The sequence below is a fragment of the Sceloporus occidentalis genome, unplaced genomic scaffold (genome assembly GCF_023333645.1).
Source record: "Sceloporus occidentalis isolate IW3139 unplaced genomic scaffold, rSceOcc1.0.p SCAF_17, whole genome shotgun sequence".
Lineage (NCBI taxonomy): Eukaryota > Metazoa > Chordata > Lepidosauria > Squamata > Phrynosomatidae > Sceloporus > Sceloporus occidentalis.
In genome coordinates this window covers 13,271,811-13,294,197 of record NW_028316997.1, presented here as the reverse complement: position 1 = coordinate 13,294,197, position 22,387 = coordinate 13,271,811, and the positions used below count along the sequence as shown (strand labels likewise).

Below are 22,387 nucleotides of genomic sequence, written 5' to 3'. Positions count from 1 at the left end.
TTTATTGACAGAACACCTGTAACAGTTTGGCCTTAAGGCAGTGTGCGATAGAGTTGTGACTTTATTGTTCATGTGCCGCAAGCACCCTTACTGATTTTAATCAGATCAAATCGTAGTAACTGACAACGTACGTCCGTGAGATGGTTTTTTTTTTTATTTTGAAATAAAATGTGCAAAGTGCAATGTTTTTCAGTGTGAGTGACAAACCCACTTTAACCATCTAACGTAATACGCAAATCATCAACTTTCATGCTCCTAGTTAACAACACATGCCTTGCTTGTCTGTGGTTATCATTCTGTCTCCCTCAGCTATATTATCACAAAGGCCTTGTTTCACTGCAATGCAAAAACATTAAAAATAAACCAATGCACCAAATAGTTGGGGGGGCGGGTAATCTGATTTGTAAAATTCTGTATAATTCTTTATTAATAATGGGGAAAAAAACCCTCTTTTCTACAACATGTACTGTTGTTTTACGCCCCTTGAAATTCACATTCAATGAAAATATCAATTTACTTTAAGAGTAAAATCGTACTTTGTGTCACAATGTTGATTATATCATATTTGTGCTGGAAATAAATCTTGAATATGTTCTCCTGTTGGGTAAATAATATTGCTGAGATTACCATGAAGATTCCTATATTGTTAATGTGTACCTTGCAGGGTGCTTGATGTTTCATCAGTAAAAAGAAAAATTGATGACCTAAGGACACTGTCCCACTTAAAATGATTGTAAAAATGGTGGGAAAATAGTAATCTTGTGATTTCATAGACACATTTGTTTTCTTTGGGAGCCTGGGGGAGAAAGATATGTGTGAACATTTATTGTAAGAGAACTAATGTGAAAAGTAGTACAGCTTAAGCATGATAAAAAAAGGCTCATTAAAGTAATATGCGTCCAATGGCCATGTTGGGGATATATGTGTAGGGCTGCAACTAACGATTATTTTAATAATCGATTAGTTGGCCGATTATTTTTTCGATTAATCGATTAATTGGATAAAAAAAATGCAATTTTTTAAAATTTAAAATAATGTAATAAAAAACGTACAATTTACACTTTCATCTCTTTATTGCAATGGCCTCTCTCTATTCACCTTCTTATTTTACTGACATAATAATAAAAGCTACAAGAACCCAAACACAGTGTTTCTCAAACTAGGTTTTAATTCAAAGTTATTAGTAAATATTAATTCATATGTTAACTTTTTTTCATATTTAATAAAAACTATGAGAAAAAAGCCTTGCTTATATTTTCTTTTATTTACCAAACTGCCCCCAGTTATGCACATCTGACCCCCAGCTTGCCACTCTGCCCCCATATATGCCTTATACCTCTTATATGCCAGATTCCACTGTGCCCCCGATATGCCTTATACTCCTTATATGCCAGTGATATGCAACTGAGCCCCCTGATATACCTTTTACCCCCAGATATGTTTTATGCCCCCCTGATATTCCTAATATCGATATGCCTTATACCCCCTATATGCCCTGAAATTCATAATACCCCCCATACACCATTCTGGCTCCTCCCCTCCCATACACCACTCTGGCTCCTCCCCCTCCCATACACCACTCTGGCTCCTCCCCCTCCCATACACCACTTTGCCTCCTCCCCCCTCCCATACTCCACTCTGCCTCCTCCCCCTCCCATACTCCACTCTGCCTCCTCCCCCTCCCATACGCCACTTTGGCTCCTCCCCCTCCCATACGCCACTTTGGCTCCTCCCCCTCCCATACGCCACTTTGGCTCCTCCCCCTCCCATACACCACTCTGGCTCCTTCCCCTCCCATACACCACTTTGGCTCCTTCCCCTCCCATACACCACTTTGGCTCCTCCCCTCCCATATACCACTCTGCCTCCTCCCCCCTCCCATACACCACTCTGGCTCCTCCCCCTCCCATACACCACTCTGGCCCCTCCCCCTCCCATACACCACTTTGCCTCCTCCCCCCTCCCATACTCCACTCTGCCTCCTCCCCCCTCCCATACTCCACTCTGCCTCCTCCCCCCTCCCATACTACACTCTGCCTCCTCCCCCTCCCATACTCCACTCTGCCTCGTGTCAGCAACGGAGGTTCACAAGACACCAGGGAGCCGGGTAGAGAGGCAGAGTGGCGTATGGGAGGGGGAGGAGCCAGAGTGGTGTGTGGGAGGGTGGCTCCCATACACCCCTCTGACTCCTCCCCCCTCCCATACACCGCTCTGCCTCTCTACTCGGCTCCGTTACTGACAGGCACTTTCACTGCAGCTTCATAGAAGCTTCAGCGTAAGTGAAGGTGAGTAACGGAGGCTGTCTGTGCGATGCAAACCCTCACTGGCTGACAGAGAGGATGATTCTCTGTCAGCCGGTGGGGGTCTGCACGATGCGCACAGCCAGCCTCCGTTACTGCCCTTCACTTACGCTGAGGCTTCTATGAAGTCAGTAACGGAGCCGGGCAGAGTGATGTATGGGAGGGGGGAGGAGTCAGAGGGGTGTATGGGAGGGGGAGAGAGACGGAAGTGAGAGACCGGCCGACAGTGAGGGGAATCCAGGTCCCCTGCAGCGTTGCGGGGGATCTGGATTCTAAGTATTATAATCCGATCTCTGTTTGAGGTCGGATTATATAAGGAGAGGAGTTTTTCAGAGCATTTGCTCTGAAAAAAATCTCTTTTTATAATCGATGAAAATCGATTCGATTAATCGATAATGAAAAACGTTGACAACGATTTTCATTATCGATTATTATCGATTAGTTGTTTCAGCCCTATATATGTGTATTTTTTATATATATATATATATATATATATATATATATCTATATAATCAAGTCGGTAGAAAGTTTTGAAAGAAAAGTAAAATGTCCATTAAAGAAACATTGAATGGATGTTTTCCATAAAAACAGCCAAGTGACTGCAAACTATACAGTAGTGTATATAACACACATATACACACCTGCCATTAGGTGGCCAAGTGCAGTATGTTTTTTGTGAAAGGTTAGAACATTTTTAAATAAGGCTGTTTGAGGGAGTAGATTATCCCTTTTAATGTACACTGTGGCTACTGGTTATATTTAGCAAGGCAGAGCTCAACAAACCCTGGGAGCCAGGTCACCATGGCGACTAGAAACCACTTATTGGCATATATTTGTGTATATGTCTAGTGCTGTAGTCAGTGTGTATATGTGTATATGTCTAGTGCTGGTGTCAGTCTGTGAGTGTGTGTATACTGTAGTATATTCGTGTATGTGTGTATATGTATAGTGCTGGAATCCATGTCTGTGTAAATGTATAGTACCAGATGTGCATAGTGTTAGTGTGTAAATTTATATACGTATAGTGTTAACCGGTGTGTGTATGTGCACATATGTATAAGAGTGCTGTGCTAGCATGTATGGTGTATTTTATTTTACAGTGTGGCATTAGCATGAGTGCGTATGTCAGCATATTGTGTTAGAGCATGTGTATAAGTGTATGGTGTATACATGAGCGTAGAATGTTAGTGTATGTCTGTTATTTTAAGCTATTAGTGTGCATGTTTTACTGTATGGTGTTAGACGGTGTAAATGTATGTGTGGCAAAGCTCGACAAACCCTAGGCTCCCTGAAAATAAAAACATGATGATGAAAAAAAATAGTTGGCTCCTAACTTTTTTGTCTGGCTCCTAGATCCAAACCAGATTTGTTGACCCCTGTAGTAAGGTGTAAAATGAGTTAAAAACAAGGTTTAAAAACACTGTGGGTCTGCTCACAGATGCCATTAGTATTGATTTTAACTATTTTTGTTTTATTCACAGATTTGTTATTCTCCAAGCACTTAGTCATTAGTTTCCTTTTCTGTGAACAGCACTGCTTTCTTGCCCACTTTATTATAGCACAAAGGGTTGGAGTAGACAAGGTAACAGTCTCCAGCATAATGATATGACTGGAAATTAATAGGGGGATGTGTAGAGCAGGCAAAGATGCATTCTCAGACACCAGATATTTTTAATAGGCAACCCTGGTTCCCTTGTGGGTTCTTAAGCCTTCTTTACTGTTGCCTTCCCCAGCAAAAACATTTAATTAACATGTCATTATCTGCACAGATCTGTGAATGTATTAATGTTATGAGTAAATATTATGTGGGAGGAAGTCATTTTAGGCCTGTGTATTTATATTATAATGGCTCACGTTTATTTTTAAGTGGACATAACGCAATTGTAAAATCACAATAACTTTTAACATGAGTTTACTCAAAGATTTGCTTTTTGTGATATTTTTTTCTTACAACTGCAAACTCTGTGACTGCTGAACATTGTAGGTCTGCAGGTCGTCACATTACATTGCGTCATATACTTGCAAATGTATAAGTTATGTAACATCAGACAATACAACAGGGTTTACAGTGCTTTGCTAAAGTATTCACTCCCCTTGGCATTTATACTATTTTGTTGCATTACAACCTGGAATTAAAATTGATTTTTATTTGTATTTCATGTAATAGACATACGCAAAATAGTCCAAATTGGGGAAGTGAAATGAAGAAAAACGGAAAAGTGGTGCATGCATATGTGTTTGCCCCCTTTTCCTATTAAGCCCCTAAATACAATCTGATAAACCAATTACCTTCAAAAGTCACATAATTAGTTGAATAATGTATATATACACACACCTGCCCTGAGAGGCCCCAGAGTCTGAAAAACCACTGAGAAAATGGCACCACCAAGCAAACAGCTCCATGAAGACCAAGGCGCTCTCCAAACAGGTCAGGAACAAGGTTGTATGATAGTACAGATCAGTGTTGAGTTATATAAAAAAAAAATATCCAAAATTGTGAACATCCCACGGAGCACCATTAAGTCGATTAATAAGAAATGGAGAGAATATGGCACCACAACAAACCTGCCAAGAGAGGACAGCCCACAAAACTCACGGAAAAGGCAAGGAGAGTATTAACTCTGAAGGAGCTGCAAAGCTCCACCGTGGAGATTGGAGTATCTGTCCATAGGACTACTTTAAGCCGCTCACTCCACAGAGCTGGGCTTTATGGAAGAGTGGCCAGAAAATAGCCATTGTTTAAAGAAAAAAATAAGCAAAAAGGTTTGGCATGTGGGAGACTCCCCAAACATATGGAGGAAGGAACTTTTCGTTTATCAAGGAAAATGCTATATCTGGCACAAACCCAATGTCTCTCATCACCTGGAGAACACCATGCCCCCCATGGTGGTGGTGGCAGCATCATGCCATAGGAATACTTTTCATTGGCAGGGACTGGGAAACCGTTCAGGATTGAAGGAATGATGGCGTTAAATACAGTGAAATTCTTGAGGGAAGCCTGTTTCAGTCTTCCAGAAATTGAATACTGGGGCAGAGGTTCACCTTCCTGCAGGACCCTAAGCATTACCCTAAGCATATTGCTAAAGCAACATTCGAGAGGTTTAAGGGAAAATATTTAAATGTCTTGGAATGGCCTAGTCAAAGCCCCCTGACCCCAATCCAATCGAGAATATGGGGTATGACTTAAGATTGCTGTACGCCAGCAGAACCCATCCAACTTGAAGGAGCTGCAGCAGTTTTGCCTTGAAGAATGGGTAAAAATCCCAGTGACTAGATGTGCCAAGCTTATAGAGATGTACCCCAAGAGACTTGTGGTACAGTATTTATTGACTTTGTGGGACGGGGGGTGAATTGTTATGGACACTCAAGTTTTCTGGTTTTTGTCTGATTTCTTGTTTGGTTCACAGCAAAAAATTATTTAGCATTCTTAGTGCTAGGCATATTGTGTAAATCAAATGATGCAAACTCAAAACAAATCCATTTTAGATTCAGGTTCTAATGCAACAAAATAGGAAAAATGCAAAGAATGGTGAATACTCTTGTTTTAATATGAATCAGTGAACATATATGTGTATTTACTAACCTAGGAGCTTACAGGATAATTGAACATTTCTAATTACCAGCTTCCCCATGCACGATCTGCAAGTTTCCATTGTAAAAAGGTGCATTATACCTTATATAATGCATAGGAAAGCCAGTGAGGTGACATTTTATACAATTGTAACTATGCATTATGATGGCAGCATACACTCAGAGTGTGGCCTCTTAAAATGCATAGTGGAGTCCTGCAAACTTGGTTAATTAATATGCCTCTTTTTATTCATCATAAAGTAAAGTGCATATATATATATATATATATAATAATAATGTTAATTCAAAGGCTAAGATTCATGCAAACGCATATTATTATTATTTATTGTTTTATATAGCGCCATCAAATTCCGTAGCGCTGATTTTCCTTCTGTTCCGCCTTTGTATCTTAGACCCACATACGATCTTCCATGCTCCTTATATCATCATATGGACCACTTTGTCATACTCTGAGGACCACTAGTGTTCTGTCAACCCCTGTTTGGGTACTTTCAATGTAGAGCATAGCTAAAATGCAGAACAAACTACATTGTGAAAGTAATTGCTCAGTTCCAGGTTGTCTGTTTAGCCCTGGCAGAAAGCTAGGTGTTGATTTGTTGGCTTGTTGAAAATGTGATTAATAGGATGCTTTCAATGATCTGTGAAGTTAAGGGATTAGCTTCACAAATGTAGCAGGATGCAAAGCATCTAGCAACAGCACATTTGGTCAGTCGTAAGCTGCAGTTAAGCGTTGCGAGGTCTGTTCAAATTGGCAGCACTTAGCGACGATAGTTTACTCATCACTCTTTACGTTTTTATAACCGTTTAATTAAAAAAGCAAGTGCATCTGGTGGAAACTGTAAAAGTTCTGTATGTAAATTGCTAGGGGTAAAAGATATAGCATTGCATCAACAGTTTTTTTTTGTCCACAGTTCTTGCTCATGCTCCATCTTTAAAGAGGTTTTTAGTGCCTTATAGCTATTTGCCCACATATTTCTTAATAGAGATGAAAATACATTGTCTGATTCGACAATAACTTAATGCTTTGGCATTGTAAGACCCTCACATAAGTATGTCATTGTTTTATGGTGTACAGGTAGTAGAGGTAATAAAGCAATAAAAAATACTGTTCCCGTCCTTGTGTGTGTGTGTGTGTGTGTGTGTGTGTGTGTGTGCGCGCGCAGGAAAAGTGTCTTATTTGAAGAACAGTCTGTCGATGTGGATCACAAAAAAAAACCACAACAAAAAGTGGGCACAAAACTCCATGTTCCATGAATCTTTCTCCTTGACATTTTATGTGCGTTTGGAATATTGACCTGAAATAAAAGAATATGATTGTGCCTAGCTAGCAAGATTCATCTGATGGCTGAGATTCGTCTATACTCATTCCCATGGTTTACAAGCATATAAATGTTATGTATATATGTATGTATATATATATATATGTATATAATATATATATATATGTGTGTGTGTGTATGTATATATATATAATGCATACACACATTGTGTATTCCCAGACACCATTTGTACAGATAATATAATTTGTACAGAAACATGAATTATTAAGGTTTACTTGCTTTATTTTTTTTATAAACATATAGAACTCAAATTGTGTTATTGTGGAAATGGTATAAATGTCTAAAGTCATATATTCTCTGCAAAATGCAGTGTCTAAAATATAAGGTATGTTCACAAAACCAAGATTCTTCAGGTCAGAGGTATTTTAAATCTGGCTTCTCTGTGCTTTATGAAGGATTTAGCCCTGTTAACCTGCAAGGATAGCCATGTTGACCCTGCATAAAACCATTAAATCAGGTATATTTAAAGAAATCTGGCCAATTTATCAATGCATTATATAGGGCCATTCCAGGTTTACTTGCATACTTCTGGCTTTTCATTTAAGCCAGAATAATACATAGTAATGTATGAGTTTACATACTTACCTTGAACTCGCCTCCAAATTCCCATTTTAGTGAAGAAACTCTGGAACGTAATCTTAATCCAGCAGTTAACACCGAGAGTTGAATTGGGTTTGAAGAGAAAACATATATCAATTCCCTTTAGTAATTCCAAAGCAATAATCTAAAGTTTGTCCTAAAAACCTAATGTCAGTCAAATAAAAATATTACCCCTATACTTTCCGGGAGTGTATGTGTAAGCAGTATCATGTACTGGCATTGTACAGTTTGAAGATTGTTTGTGGCATTCCTAAAGGTTAATGTGAATGACACTATTCTTAGTTGTAATTTGGCCATTGTAGCCATCTAAGAGTGTTAGCAATCACTCAGCTCAATCTGTGGCATCTTAACCTGGCCACCACTATTGGGAATTGCAGTGAGAACATTTATCATGTTATATGTGCTTCAGTCAACAGTATCTTAGCTTATATCTGCTTTGCAAAATTGTAGTAACGTTCCCCATAATCTTTTGCAGACTGCAATATTTCATGAAATAAAAAAAATCACATGAAACGTTTTTATGCTGATTTTTCTATAGTTTTGCATAACCTACTAAAAAGTAGGATGCACATTGTATATATATTGTATATTGTTATAGTATGTAATATAACAGAGCATTGAAGTAGAACACCAGGATCTGACATGCTTCAGTGCATCAGGAAGAAGCCATGTGGGAGCTGTGATTAAGGTTGGTGCTTTTGCAGCACAGACCTTGATCGATTTCACAGCTCCCTGGGATGATCTGGGATAACTAAAAGATATCTCCAACTGGGTTGTGATGCCCACTACCTGCAAAAAGCAGAAAAGTGGAGGAGCTTGGCGGAACAACAGAATGGTGCCCACAAATTGTGGCTGTCAAGATTAAATTGGGAAACTTGAGAGTTATGCAGTGAAGCTGGTGAGATTTTATCTTAACTAACCTACATATCAAGGTTTATTGTGTATCCCTCTTTTAATTGTAACAGCTATTTACTATTGACTGCGTGACCATCCTCCATGTTCTAGAAGAAAAACAATACCTCTTGTGGAGTTGCTAGCTTGTACTGGTCTCATCATCATGGTAATAGTATAAGACCCTCATGGGAAATTTCCTTTGGCCCCATAGCTAGTAGAAGTTGGTTTGTTTACTCATTTAGCATTTATTCTTTGTGGAAGTTAGCAGAAGTGTAATTTCACCTTCCTGAATGGGATAGTAGTCTACTTTAAATTTTTTGCACTTATTTTGTTAATGTTCCACCAATTTTTCAGCACATGATACTTTATTAATTACTTTTTTGGTGTTTAAATTATCTCCCGTACACCTGGGATTCATGTTATAACTGAATTTCTAGACTCGGACACCAATGGAAAAAAATATTTAGAAGCTGGAGAGAAAATAGGTTAACATCACCGAGAACTTGACTGGGAAAACAAACCAAAAAAAAACAAGAAACATAGTCAAAACAATATGCTAACTAGTATATATATATATATATATATATATATATATATTGTCCATTTCAATGTTATTATTTGTGCGATGAGCTGGTTTTTGTACCCTGCAGATAGCGTATTACATGACAGCCAAACTGTGATTAACCTCCCAGTATAAACACTGTATATGTGAAATGTGGCATCAGCATGAGTTTGTGAAAGCTGTTTCGATTTTCCTTTAAACAAATGTTGTGTTATGTGTCGTCAGGGCATGCGCACAGCCATGCAGAACTACTTGTGTTACAGAAAAATCATTCAGTCTGTTTAATTTAAATTTCCACTCCGTAAGTCACTCAATATCCAGATTCTGTTAATCATGGTTGCCAATACCCTATTTGATTAGATCAGATAGGCTGAAAATGATTGTCATGCTTAAGGAAATTCCTTTATTCTTCATAATGCAGCTTATCTGATCTAATAAACCCAAGTCTCAGGTGGTTGGAATCAAACTGTTTTGTCATTATATTGTAACTTGCATTGTGCACTTTAATCCATTTATCATGGTTTAATGTGGTTTTGGTTCAATATACTTGCAATTTGGGATATTTTTTCCTTTCTGTCATGGTATGTGCAATCTGTATATTGATTTTTTGAAATATATTTAGACTGTCAATATGTGGGTTTGATAGGGAAGCATATCCAAATACATTCTACAGCAGTCTGGTTCTATGTGTGTATATACAATTTTCATACACTGACATAGTGAAAGTGCACACATATATATATATATATATATATATATATATATATATATATATATATATATATATATATATATATATATATATATATATATATATATAATCTACTCACTCACTGGCCACTTTATTAGGTAGACCTGTTCAATTGCTTGTTAAGACAAATAGCTAATCAGCCAATCACTTGGCAGCAAGTCAATGCATTTAGGCATGTAGGGGGAAGAAAGGTGATTTAAGTGACTTTGAACATGGCATGGTTGTTGGTGTCAGGCTGGTCTGAGTATTTCATAAACTACTGATTTACTTTTACTGATTTTCACGCACAACCATCTCTAGGGTTTACAGAGAATGGTCCGGAAAAGAGAAAATATCCAGTGAGCAGCAGTTGTGTGGATGTAAATGCCTTGTTGAAGTCAGAGAATGGCCAGACTGGTTTGAGATGACAGAAAGGCAACAGTAACTCAAAAAAACGCTAGTTACAACCAAGGTATGCACAATACCATCTCTGAACGCATAACACCATGCTGTAATAGGTGGGCTACAGCAGCAGAAGACCACACTGGGTGCAGCTCCTGTCAGCTAAGAACAGGAAACTAGGCTACAATTCGCACAGGCTCACCAAAATTGGACCATGGAAGACTGGAAGGACATCACCTGTTCTGATGAGTCTCAATTCCAGCTGTGACATTCAGATGGCAGGGTCAGACATCATGGATCCATCCGGCCTTGTATCAAAGGTTCAGGCTAGTGGTGGTCGTGTAATGGTGTGGGGACACATTTTCATGGCACTATTTGAACCCCTTAGTACCAATTGAGCATTGTTTAAACGCACAAGCCAACCTGAGTATTGTTGCTGACCATGTCCATCCCTTTATGACCACAGTGTACCCATCTTCTGATGGCTACTTCCAGCAGGATAATGCACCATATCACAAAGCTCCCATCATCTCAAACTGGTTTCTTGAACATGACAATGAGTTTACTGTACTCCAATGGCCTCCACAGTCACCAGATCTTAATCCAATACAGCATCTTTGGGATGTGGTGGAACAGGAGATTCGCAGCCAACAAATCTGCAGCAACTGCGTGATGCCATCATGTCCTTATAGACCAAAATCTCTGAGGAATGTTTCCAGCACCTTGTAGAAAGTATGCCACGGAGAATGAAGGTAAAAGGGGGTCCAACCCGGTACTAGCAAAGTGTACCTAATAAAGTGGCCAGTAAGTGTGTATGTGTATATATAATATATATAATGTTTTCACGTAACGTTCTTTCAGAGCTAGACATCCTTCTTGATTAGATTTGCATTAGCTTCCTTCTAGCTTGAAACATGTAACATTGATGCTGGCCTGACAAATATATTTGGGAGAGAGGGTCAGATGGGAAGGGCAGTTGTCCATCCCGCTTACCTTTTATATTATTGTGCTAACGTTCTCTTACTCTTCTGTGTCACATATGGACCAGCCCACTCTCCACCATACATGTCACCACTTGCTATGCTTGGGGGTGCTCTCTTTTTGAAAACATTAGCTATTGCGATCATTCGGTAGATTCATAAAAAAAAAAAAAACCTTACATTGGAGCCATGAGCTGTGTAATTAACTCAGTACCTGTTGCAGTAAAGGGATTAAACTAATTCCAAGCACAGACAAGGAAACATGCCGGGTTTTGTTTTTCTTTAGATATGTGAAGTAAGCCTTAATGCTATTAGTCTCTGCATTGATCTTGCACAGCATTTGCCAGTTCTTTTCATATTTTCCTGTTTGTTTGAAACGTGTTATCATGAACAATTGCTTGGCAAGGTTCGCATTGACAGTCTAAAGATATTCCTTAATGCCTGAATATTGATTTCCTGTTTTGTGAGCAAGAAAGGAAAAAAACATACAAAAATCAAAACCCTCAATTACATACCCCGAGTAACATTTCCTGCCCCTTATGTGTTTGAGATTTTGCTGTGAAAAGTATTAAATCGTTCCTTATGTTTGCATTTCAAACGACCCAGTGTGTGTAGGAATTGGCAGCATACAGTCCTGCACTTGTAATAAGTTACCTGCTAAATTGCCAAAACACAATTTGGCCCATTCTTTCAACATATTTCAACAGATGGGTTTTTTAAATGGAAATGTTTTACTTGTTCCTGACTCTCCTTTTGGCACATTGTTTATCTGTTTTGTTACTCCAGCCATTTAGTAATACTAAGTTACACACACCTAGAATACCCTAAAATATAAATACATTACTAACCTAATACTGATCCCAACCAATGAATGAAAAAAACATATGGCAAAATATGTGCCGAAACTGCATTGATAGCAGTAATACACTGTGTTCAGAGCAAGTTATATTATCCCGAGAGATAAAATGTTAAGCAGGGTGGGGGTTTTTTGTATTTTTTTTTTTTTTAATCCACTAAAAATGACTCCCTCTAAAAATGAACTCTAAACAAATCCCCCCAATCCATAACTAGCTGTAGGTTCTTATTCATCTAGACATGCAAGTGGCTGTGTGTGAACTTTTTAAATAAAACACTAACTAAAAGGCTTTTGCGATAATGTGGTCCGAAAATGAGGACTGTGCAGGTTGCTGGAGATAAGCATGTTGAATTCTCTCTTGTATTGTAATGGACACACATTTTATGTCAATGAGAATTTTATGGCTCAAAATACACTAAGGTATATTTTACAGATGTGTCTTGCAAATTACTATTACAGACTTAATTGTTATTACTGCCCCATAAAAAGGACTCGAAAACAAAAGGCAATAATAAAGTGATACTAATAAAATCCCAGCACTAGTAAAAAAACATAAGACGTGTTTTGTTACCCGTTAGTCATTATTCTTGTTGTACGCTGCTAATGCATCTCTATGGCTTCAACATATCATATGTTATTTAATCTTTACTTGTCTTTTGATGTAGTCGGGTTGTATATTGGTGCTAGCTTTCAAGAACGGTACCCGCAAACAGATATGATTTTTGTTTTAAAACAATACTGGTAAACTTACAATGCTGAGAGTTCACACTTTATAATCATATTGGGAGAAATAAAAGCTTGCCGAAAGACCTTGTTTAAATGAGGAAAGCCGGTACATGTATATTTTTTTGTAGAAGATATAAAGAAGGAAGAGGAAAAACACTTCTTCCTGATTTATGAGCATTTTCATCTGTACTGCGGGTGGATGCTTAGTGGCACCAGGGAGCAATGCCATACATTCTCAGAACCGGCCAGCCAATGTATCATCATTTTAGCCATTATCAAGAGCTGTGCCGGCTTTTTATCCAATTCCTTGCTACCTGCTCAATTCTAAAGCGTGTATTTCAATATTTAATTGTGATTGGTTGCACATTAGGCTTGTATGCTAATTGTAAATCTGTGTTTAATATTTTATTAGGATGTATAATTTAAGTAAATTAATTTGTAAAGGATAAATGTAAAGAAGCGAGGTTAGTACAGATTTCTTAATAAAAGATATGCACCTGTCGCCCTTTTGCACCATTCATAAGCGTCCTGGAATCCTGGTTACTGTGTGTGGCCCTAACTGAGAGCAAATTGAAAGCATCAAGATTTGCCTTGGACCCTTTAGATGTTACATCTGTTGACTTTGCATCTATGCCAGGTATTTTATCTCTTGAGGCAGGAGAGTGATGTTTAACTTGGCTCATTCTCTGTAGCCACCTATATTTACCCTTATGGTTTAAGAACTCTTCAAAAAGCTAGACCCCCCTGAGCTCAGCTTCCTCTTTCCAACTGCCATATGTAGTGGAAGGAGAAGACATTAGGGCATGTATACCAAAGCATAGTATAAGGATATATTATTGGTTTTAATTATATATCCCTTTTAAATGGCCCTTACATGAAAAAACCATCCCTAAATACAGTGAAAACAAATTGTTTGGTTGGTTGTAGCATTAATAGAATCTCTGAATTGAAAAAAAAGTACTTTTATTTTTTTTTTTATTCTCTTACATTATGATATTTTATTCGCTAGTCATAGTTTCCTATATTAAAAAAAGCAGGTATGTATTTTGGATTTGTTGGGTGGAGCATTTCGATGGCATCGTGGGCCAGTGCTCTCACCAACTTCACTAATAAAAGATTTGTCCTACATAATGTGGTAAGCCTGCATTAAACAAATCCCTGGACCAAGAAAGGAGTTGCTTACCAGAACCTGAGGGTAATTGTTTGGCATAAGAGTCTGCCTGAAATGGGTCTAAATTAACACTCAATTTGCCCAGAGCAATATTTTCATATTTTGTATGCACACCTCCACAATGAATGTTTAATTGTGTACCCACACCTCTTCTGGGTATTCCTGAAACATTGTAAGTTCCTGGAGGAGCAGGACCCTTCATTCCTCTTGTATCTGTATGTTAATTGCTGTATTGTACTTGTCGTTATCTTTAAAATGTTTCTTCTTGTACAGCGCTGCGGACTCTGTTGATGCTTTATAAATAAAGTATAATAATAATAAACATAGATTCCGTTGTACGTGGCTTGCTACATATCCTTTGATGTTATATCACCCCACTGGATTCATTATCCTAAATTTATTTTTTTAGATTGTAAAATTATAGCAATATAGATAGTTAATTTTTACAAGGAAGCCTACTTTGTATGGTTCACACAGGCATACTTCCCAACTGCAGGCCAGTTTTACATAATTAGTCCATAAGTCATGTCCTGATTGTTAACCGCCATCTCCTGGAAACAGCACTCTGTACTCTTCTCAAGTAAATACAAGACTTCTTGTAGTCCAATTCGAATTTCCATTGCTGTGTATTAAGAAAGATTCGAGGGTCTTTATCGGTTGGTGACCATTTTCCAAATGCAGATAAAAGGTCTTTTATTGTAATTTGCACGTCCACTTGGATGGTAATATGACTTCCTTTCTGTTGCTTGCCAGATGGCCACTGCATTGATATGTGTAAACCCTGAGAGAATTCATTTTACATCTTCATTTAATTGATTCTTTGCGAACAGCTTGCAAATGAGCAACACACATAGCTGTAGCCATTGTTTTTCTTTACTTATGGCTCTAGTTATATTCCTGCTGTTGATATCAAGTATTATAGCATGGTAAAACTGCAGTAAGTGGGAATAATGATATAACACAATGCATTGCAGGCTAATGTAGAAATAACATCTGTGCAAGCCATACGCAATTATCTCTTTAAGTTTAAACCACTTTTTTCCCCCTGTTTTCCTTTTATAAACAAAATGAAAAAATGGATTTTAAGTCTTTTTTTGTATTAAACTTTGTTTGTTGAATGGGCTTTAAGGTTAACAGCCGTCATCCTGTATGCTCATGGGTCATTGTTGACCCTTGACTTCTGGTATAATGGTATGTGTTCATGTTGGTAAAGTAATATGGCTTGGGAGAGCAGGAGAGTACGATATTATGAGTAGGATGAGAAAATGAAAATTGGATAAAGGAGAAAAATAAGAATAAAAAAGAACTGAAAGAAGCAAAGGTTGCCACAGAAAATAATGGTGAAAAAAGCACAAAAAATAGTCTAATTTAAAGCAAATAGAGTTTCTTATATTTACACCAGGATACTATGAAGGTATAAAAATAATGCTTTTATTTCGGACACATACCACATTTATTAAGGTTCTAACTGTGATTAAGGGTACACATATATAATTGTAACCTGTGGCAATCTGTTGTGTATAGAGTGTGTTTCATGTAAATAACCTGTGAAATCTATTTGAGAAATGATGCATTATGTATTTCATATAGGTGAGGTAATATTTCCCCCTAGATTAGTTGTGTTTGAAGACATTCTCAAAAAATGACCTTGCAAGCACTTTATATATATTCATAATTAGGTTGTTTGACCAAAAAAGTTGGACCAGGTCTTAATATTTTAATAGTGAAATTACCATCCAGATGCCATGGGCATGCCGAGATGTGGCATATAGCAGATTAGGATTATTACATTACTAAATGAATCATTAATTAAAAAAAGTCTGCTCAGGAATAATTGTAATAATTGTAATAAAATGTTCTCAGGCCAATAAACCATTGTGAACCACATTATTTTAGCAATCATCACCTTTCAGATAAAGCGGCCAAGTTCTCTTCACTTTCACAAATCATTTAGACACTAATTGACTCCTGTTTTGTTTTTCCAAATGAAAGATCCTTGCCAAAAAAAGGAGCAAAGCGTATTTTTGTTGGATGTGAACTGTAAATACAGTTCTCTAAAATGGATCCTTAAAGAAAACACAGTCGAATTTGTATTTCTAGTTGCTAGGCATTTCGGATTTACATAAGTGTAATTCAAAATACTTTTTGTCCTCTACCAAAATTGTGTATGTGACGCAGTCTCCAAAACAGCTTTAATAACATCCCTGAATCTGCATTTCCTACTGTGAAGGGCCATTTTTTCTGTTTTTAATGTTGCATTTATTCTATTATGGTAAATCCATTAGTATTGAAAATGTGAAAATACTTACCAAATGCCTTTTGCAACTTTCAATGTGCTGTTTAAATCTAAGGTTCTTACTTTGTATGCATGTCTGTAATATATATTTAAATAAAACATCCAAATATTGCATATAATGTATGTACAGAGAGGAAGGAGAGAATAATATAAGTTCTGAGAATTTAAGGAATCCCTATCATTGAAACTTTGTGTTTTCTTTATAACCAAAAGATCTCATTTGATTGAAATACTGCAGAAATAGTCATTTAGTAATGAAATATATGCTGAGACCTCCTTTAATAGCAACCATAAATCCTAGGTATAGTATGAGGTTAGAGCTTCTGTTGCTGAGCTGCTGACTACTGCATGCCTGAAAACCAGCTATTCTCAATATTCCTTTCCTGTAATTCCTGCTCATCTGGACATTTTCTATGTTTGCATCTCAAAGCCTTAAAAGATCTGCTTTCAAATCTTGAATGGGAGGAAGGCTGCTGCTTTTTCTATGTTCAGATACAATAATTAATCTTTGTTAGCAGTTTTGCGTTATTCACATGTTTTTAAGTTTACGGTATAAATACATTAGCTTTGGCCAGTTGTCCCTCTAGTATCCAAATACCTCTGCTCCTGCTCTTGTGATGACCCCTTTTCGAGTAGCTGAGAATGATGGATAAGTGGTAAGTTAAAATGTTTATATTAATAGCAAGATGTCTCTTTAGGAATCACTTTTTTAAAAAAGAGTTATCATAGGGGGTTGCATTTCAACTTCTTGACTTTACACTATACATCATGAAGGTCCAACCCTAGTGAGCTTCTCCTGCAGGAAGAGCTTGGCTGGTCCTGTATAATATACAGCTAAATCAGTGAGATTTTGTCAGTTTTCTCACCCTTTAAATTATAGATATAAACATTTAAATACATAGAGCTTTAATAAACTAATTCTCTCCTTAAAATCATCCCATCAGATGTGGTAAATTTAATCAAGTCCCACTAGCTGGATAAATTTGCCAGTGTTTGTCCTTTATTATGACTAGGGAAGTAAGAGCATTAAAACCCCTTTTGTAAACTCCTCCATTAGTGAATAGACACCATTGTGTCCACGCTTAATCTTAATGAAAACAAATTACCACCTCGCCAATCCGAGCCTGCAAATGTGTACATTAAATAACTCTGAAGCTTTAGTGCTCCATTTCTTATCCCAGATATTTATAGAGGCCCCTTAGCATGTGAACATCCCCGCTCTGACCATTATACAGCAATAAAGGCCACGGTTGTTTAATGTATTTATTAGTAGTCTAATTTTCCATTAAACTAGTAGAGAAAAGTGATATGTCTTGGTTTTTTTGTGGTTTTAACCATTAGAAAAAGTATAAAGCTTGTGATTCTAGTCAGTGAAGTGTTATAAAGTAATAGTAGTTGCCTGTAGAGAACATATCTGGGGAAATTGATATATATTGAGAACAATCCATAGCTGGGTAATAGAGCTCTCTGGTAGGGGAAACAATATTGAGTGTTAATGTGGTGTAAGACTCAACCTTCTCTGGTGCAAATAAGTGGATTATAACTCACAAAAGGCTAACATGTCATCACACCTATAAGCTTTTATGACAAGGATGTAGTATTGATTTCTAGAAGAATCTAGACTTTTTTCATGCAGGGTACACTAATCCAGTACAGTGCTTGTGTTTCCTGACAGTTTTCCTGTCTTTTCTAGACCGGACTTGCCCTTTTCATTGTTTCCTTAGATACTTCCATTGTACATTATAAAGAATATGTTACATGGACATGGCTCATATATTTGATATTCACTATATGTAGTTGGTGCCACATTTACACCAAATGATTACAAGAGAGTTAATTATACCTGTGTGTCAAGTAGATACGACTTTTTGAAAGTGCTGTCCCCCCCCCCCCCCCCCAATGTGAAGTTATTTGACAATCCTATTTGAAGCTTTTGCACCAGCTGGGAACCAAACATGTCTGCAGAATATTCACAGTTTTGTATGCACGCCATGTATTCATGTCCTATTTTATGTCTCCTTTCCAAAGAGACCACAGAGAGACAGCCCACAGCCGCTGCTCAGTGTCCCTGTTACGAGGCAAATCCCTGATCTCCCCAATTGGCCCATTTGTACTCTATAACTCAGAGAACTCAGTGTTCCCCTATCAGCTCTGGGCCCTAACCATGTGCTTAAAATGTTTATATGGTAAGACTGGTCCTGTAGATGCTGTGGCTACTGCAATACATTTATTACATGATAATTTAGTATTGTATGAGCCATTTTTTTCATTAAAAATATATATTTTCTGGGAAGCACCTAAGTATAAAAGTCTACTTAGTAGGAGGAACAGCATCTTTACTGTCAGCAGGTATTTATCTTTAGTGGTTCCCCATGCCTGACCTAGGTCCGCTGCCCCCTCCTCAGCCAACATCTTCATGGTATTAAAAAGGCATACTGTGCCTTTAATATAAAGATATGGGATATGATGTATACCTGTGCTCCGTGTAACTGGTCCATTGAGCAACGCGCACTGGGGTGCTAGTTCATCCAAATGGTGCAACTAGCTCTTTCCTCCCGAAGCCAGTAGACATCACTGTTTGTAATTTGTATTCTAACCCTTTGTGTTTCATTCTTTGATTGTATTTCCTATTGTTAGCTGCTCTGCTTAGCAAACTAGAAAATATTTCATGCAAGACAAAATGGGTCTCTTACAGATTAATGTATGCGGTTGTCGGTTCAGTATGTGTGCATGTCAGTTGTAAGGACTGAACCAGTATGGAATACATTGTGTTAAAGTACCTGTTAGTTTTTGTTCTTGGTATTCAGAGTAAATGTTTGCACTTATAAGCTTTATTGAGTATCACTGGTCCGGTCAATATTTTGCTCTGGGGAGTCTAAGCTCTGAATTTCAATTTTATAAAGCTACTTATTCGTTTGAACATTATTCCTTTTTACAACTTTCACCTTAAGTATAGGAAACTATATCACATTTCTCAATTTGTTTCACAGCTGACATAATATAGCTATAATACATACCTGCATCATTTAATAAATACCTATATTAAGGCCATCTATAGCTTATTGCATTTTAATGCATTATCATTTACGTTTCCCTTAAACAAAATATTGAGCTCCCTCATATGTCAAGCTAAAAAATACCTTAACTTTAAGCGATGCCTCCTTGATCAGGTTTCTTCAATTTTGGCTGCTTGAAGTGCCAGGAAAGTGTTTTCATTGAAATTAATGGGAGCACTCTCTGTAAATGCATGTTGGTTTATGGTCTTATAAGACCCCTAGAAACGCATGCGCTGCAGCAAGTTTTGGTGGCAAAAGGGAGACATATATTAGACAGGCGGTCATAATATTATGGCTGGTCGATTGTATATATGTATACGCACACACACACAGACATGCATGCATGCTGGAATTTGTCTATTTGTTAAGTCATGTAAAATGTTCGATTTGGGAATCTGCCAAATGCACCTTAAGAATTACATAATAAAACTTTAAAAGCACGGTTTTACTCCTGTAAATCGGCACTCATAAACAGACTTTGATTTTAAACACTGAGCATTTTCCTAATCTAGACAGAGCTCATAATGCCCATTGAAACCCTAATCTTTTCCACGCCAGTTATTGTGCATGTTCTATGCACCTATCTCCTCTCTTTGTATTTATTTTGCTATGCCCATATGTTCATCTGCAAGAAAGGTATATGAAAAGAAAATGCGCTCATTACTATTCCGGTTGTGTGTGAGTCTGTTGAATTCTTGCCATTCATTGCCATTGCCGATGCGATAATAGAATAAAGGAAACCTTGCCACTAGACCATTGTGGAAGCTCTCTTGCAAATCACTTTTGAATATTATTTTGTGGGGTTTTTTTGTTTAGTTTTTTTTTAGAAAGTTTTAGTAATCTGTATGCGCAGTACTCCCTTTAGAAAGAGACTAGCACTCTGCATTGCTGTTTTCTATAATGAAGTAAAAAGACAGCTTTGTAGCATTTACCTATATTTCATTACCCAAGTTATGAAAGCGACTGTTTAAATGGAATGCAGTGTATTTTAAAGCCTATTGAGTTGTTGCATATATTGCATTTTATTAAGTGTGTTGATAAACGGATGTCTCTTAGCTGCGGTATTCATTTTATTGTAGTGGCCTTAATCTCAAGATCTAGTGGACCTTTGTGTTTCAGATATTACAAATAAAACAGAGTATGATGGTCTGTAAAACTGGTACCAGCATATAAATTCAGTATCTGTAGCAAACAGGGGCGTAACTAGAAGCCTCAGGGCCCCGGTGCGAGAATCTGTTAAGGCCCCCCCCAACCCAATCTACCCTCCTCTCACACCATCTACCCCCTCTCCCCCCCTTTCTCAGGCTACATTTTTGGTTTTTGTTTCCTTTTATTTGCCAACCTGCCCCCCACCAGTTATGCACATCTGCCCCAGGCTTGCCACTCTGCCCCCTGATATGCCTTTTAACCCCTATATGCCCCTCTGTCTCCAGAAATGCCTTATACCCCTATACGCCACTCTGCCATATAGGGGGTTAAAAGGCATATCATGGGACAGAGTGGCATATAGGGGGGTATAAGGCATTTTTGGAGGCAGAGTGGCATATAGGGGGTTAAAAGGCATAGAGACAGAGTGGTATATAGGGGGTAAAGGGCATTTATAGAGGCAGAGTGGCATATAGGGGGTTAAAAGGCATTTCTGGAGACAGAGTGGCATAAAGGGGGTTAAAAGGCATATCATGGGACACTCTGACTCCTGATTGGAGACAGAGGTGACACTGGGGATCTGAATGGGGACAGGGGTGACACTGGGAGGGGCTCATTGGGGACAGAGATTACATGGGGAGCTGAAAGGGGACAGAGGTGGCACTGGGGAGCTGAACTTGTAAACACATACAGACACAGAGATTTCTTTTTTTTGTTGAATCATTTAAAAATAATGTAAAAAAGCATTATGTTGTTTGTCCCACACTTACATACACACACATACCGATTGTTTTTGTTTTACAAAAAAAAAAGTTTACTGACCTTCTACTTCCACTTTGGGGCTTTTTCATCTTGAACTCCGTCCTCCGTCCTCTGGTAGCTGCAGGCTGCAGTTTTCTATGGTAACAGGATGTCACTAACACCACATCCGGTGCTCCAGCAGTCTGAGTGCGAGGGGGCGGAGCTTTCACCGCTCACCCTGCTCTCAGTCTCATCATCACTAGGCGGCCATCAGATTGCTGGAAATGTAAATCTAAATAAAACCTTTTTTTTATTTATTTAATATGCCGGATAGGCTTGCCATATTAAAAATAAATAAAGTATTAAAGTAGCGCTGGCCGGCAGCATCAGCACGCAGCGGCCGTTTAGATTAGATCTCCAACAATCTGATGGCCGCATAGTGATGGGAGCAGCGTGAGGGGTGAAAGGTCCGTGCGAGGGGGCGGAGCTTTTACCCCTCACGCTGCTCCCATCACTAGGCGGCCATCGCACACGGCCGCTGGGTGCTGATGCGGCCGGCTGGCGCTACTTTAATATTTTTTTTTTATTATTTAATATAATATTAATAATAATATTATTTTAAAAAAAGTATTAAAGTAGCGCTGGCTGGCCTCATCAGCACGCAGTGGCCGTTTAGATTAGATTTCGGCTGGCCTGGTGGGCGATTGTCCCCCTGCCCAGCCCACCCCTTCCAATCCCGCTCCGCCGGCAGCTGGGCCCACGAATCTGCGGGCCCACCGGGAAATTTCCCGGGTATCCCGGTGGGCCAGTCCGGCCCTGCTTGGGCCCCCCTGAGTGGCAGAACTCCAGGGCCCGGTCGCAGTCGCGACCCCTGCGACCCCGGTAGTTCCGCCACTGGTAGCAAACTTAACTTAGAAGGTTGTATAGAAAGGAAGTATTAGCATTTTCTTTACCAAATACGTGCCAGAAACTATTGTCCTTACATGCCATGGAAGC

General features: G+C 38.3%; 1 protein-coding gene across 1 annotated transcript in view; it reads left to right on the top strand.

The window, feature by feature from the left end:
* LOC149302862 (TBC1 domain family member 22A-like) overlaps positions 1-22,387 on the top strand; it is a 246,137-nt gene that overhangs the window by 152,554 nt on the left and 71,196 nt on the right. The window lies entirely within an intron of this gene.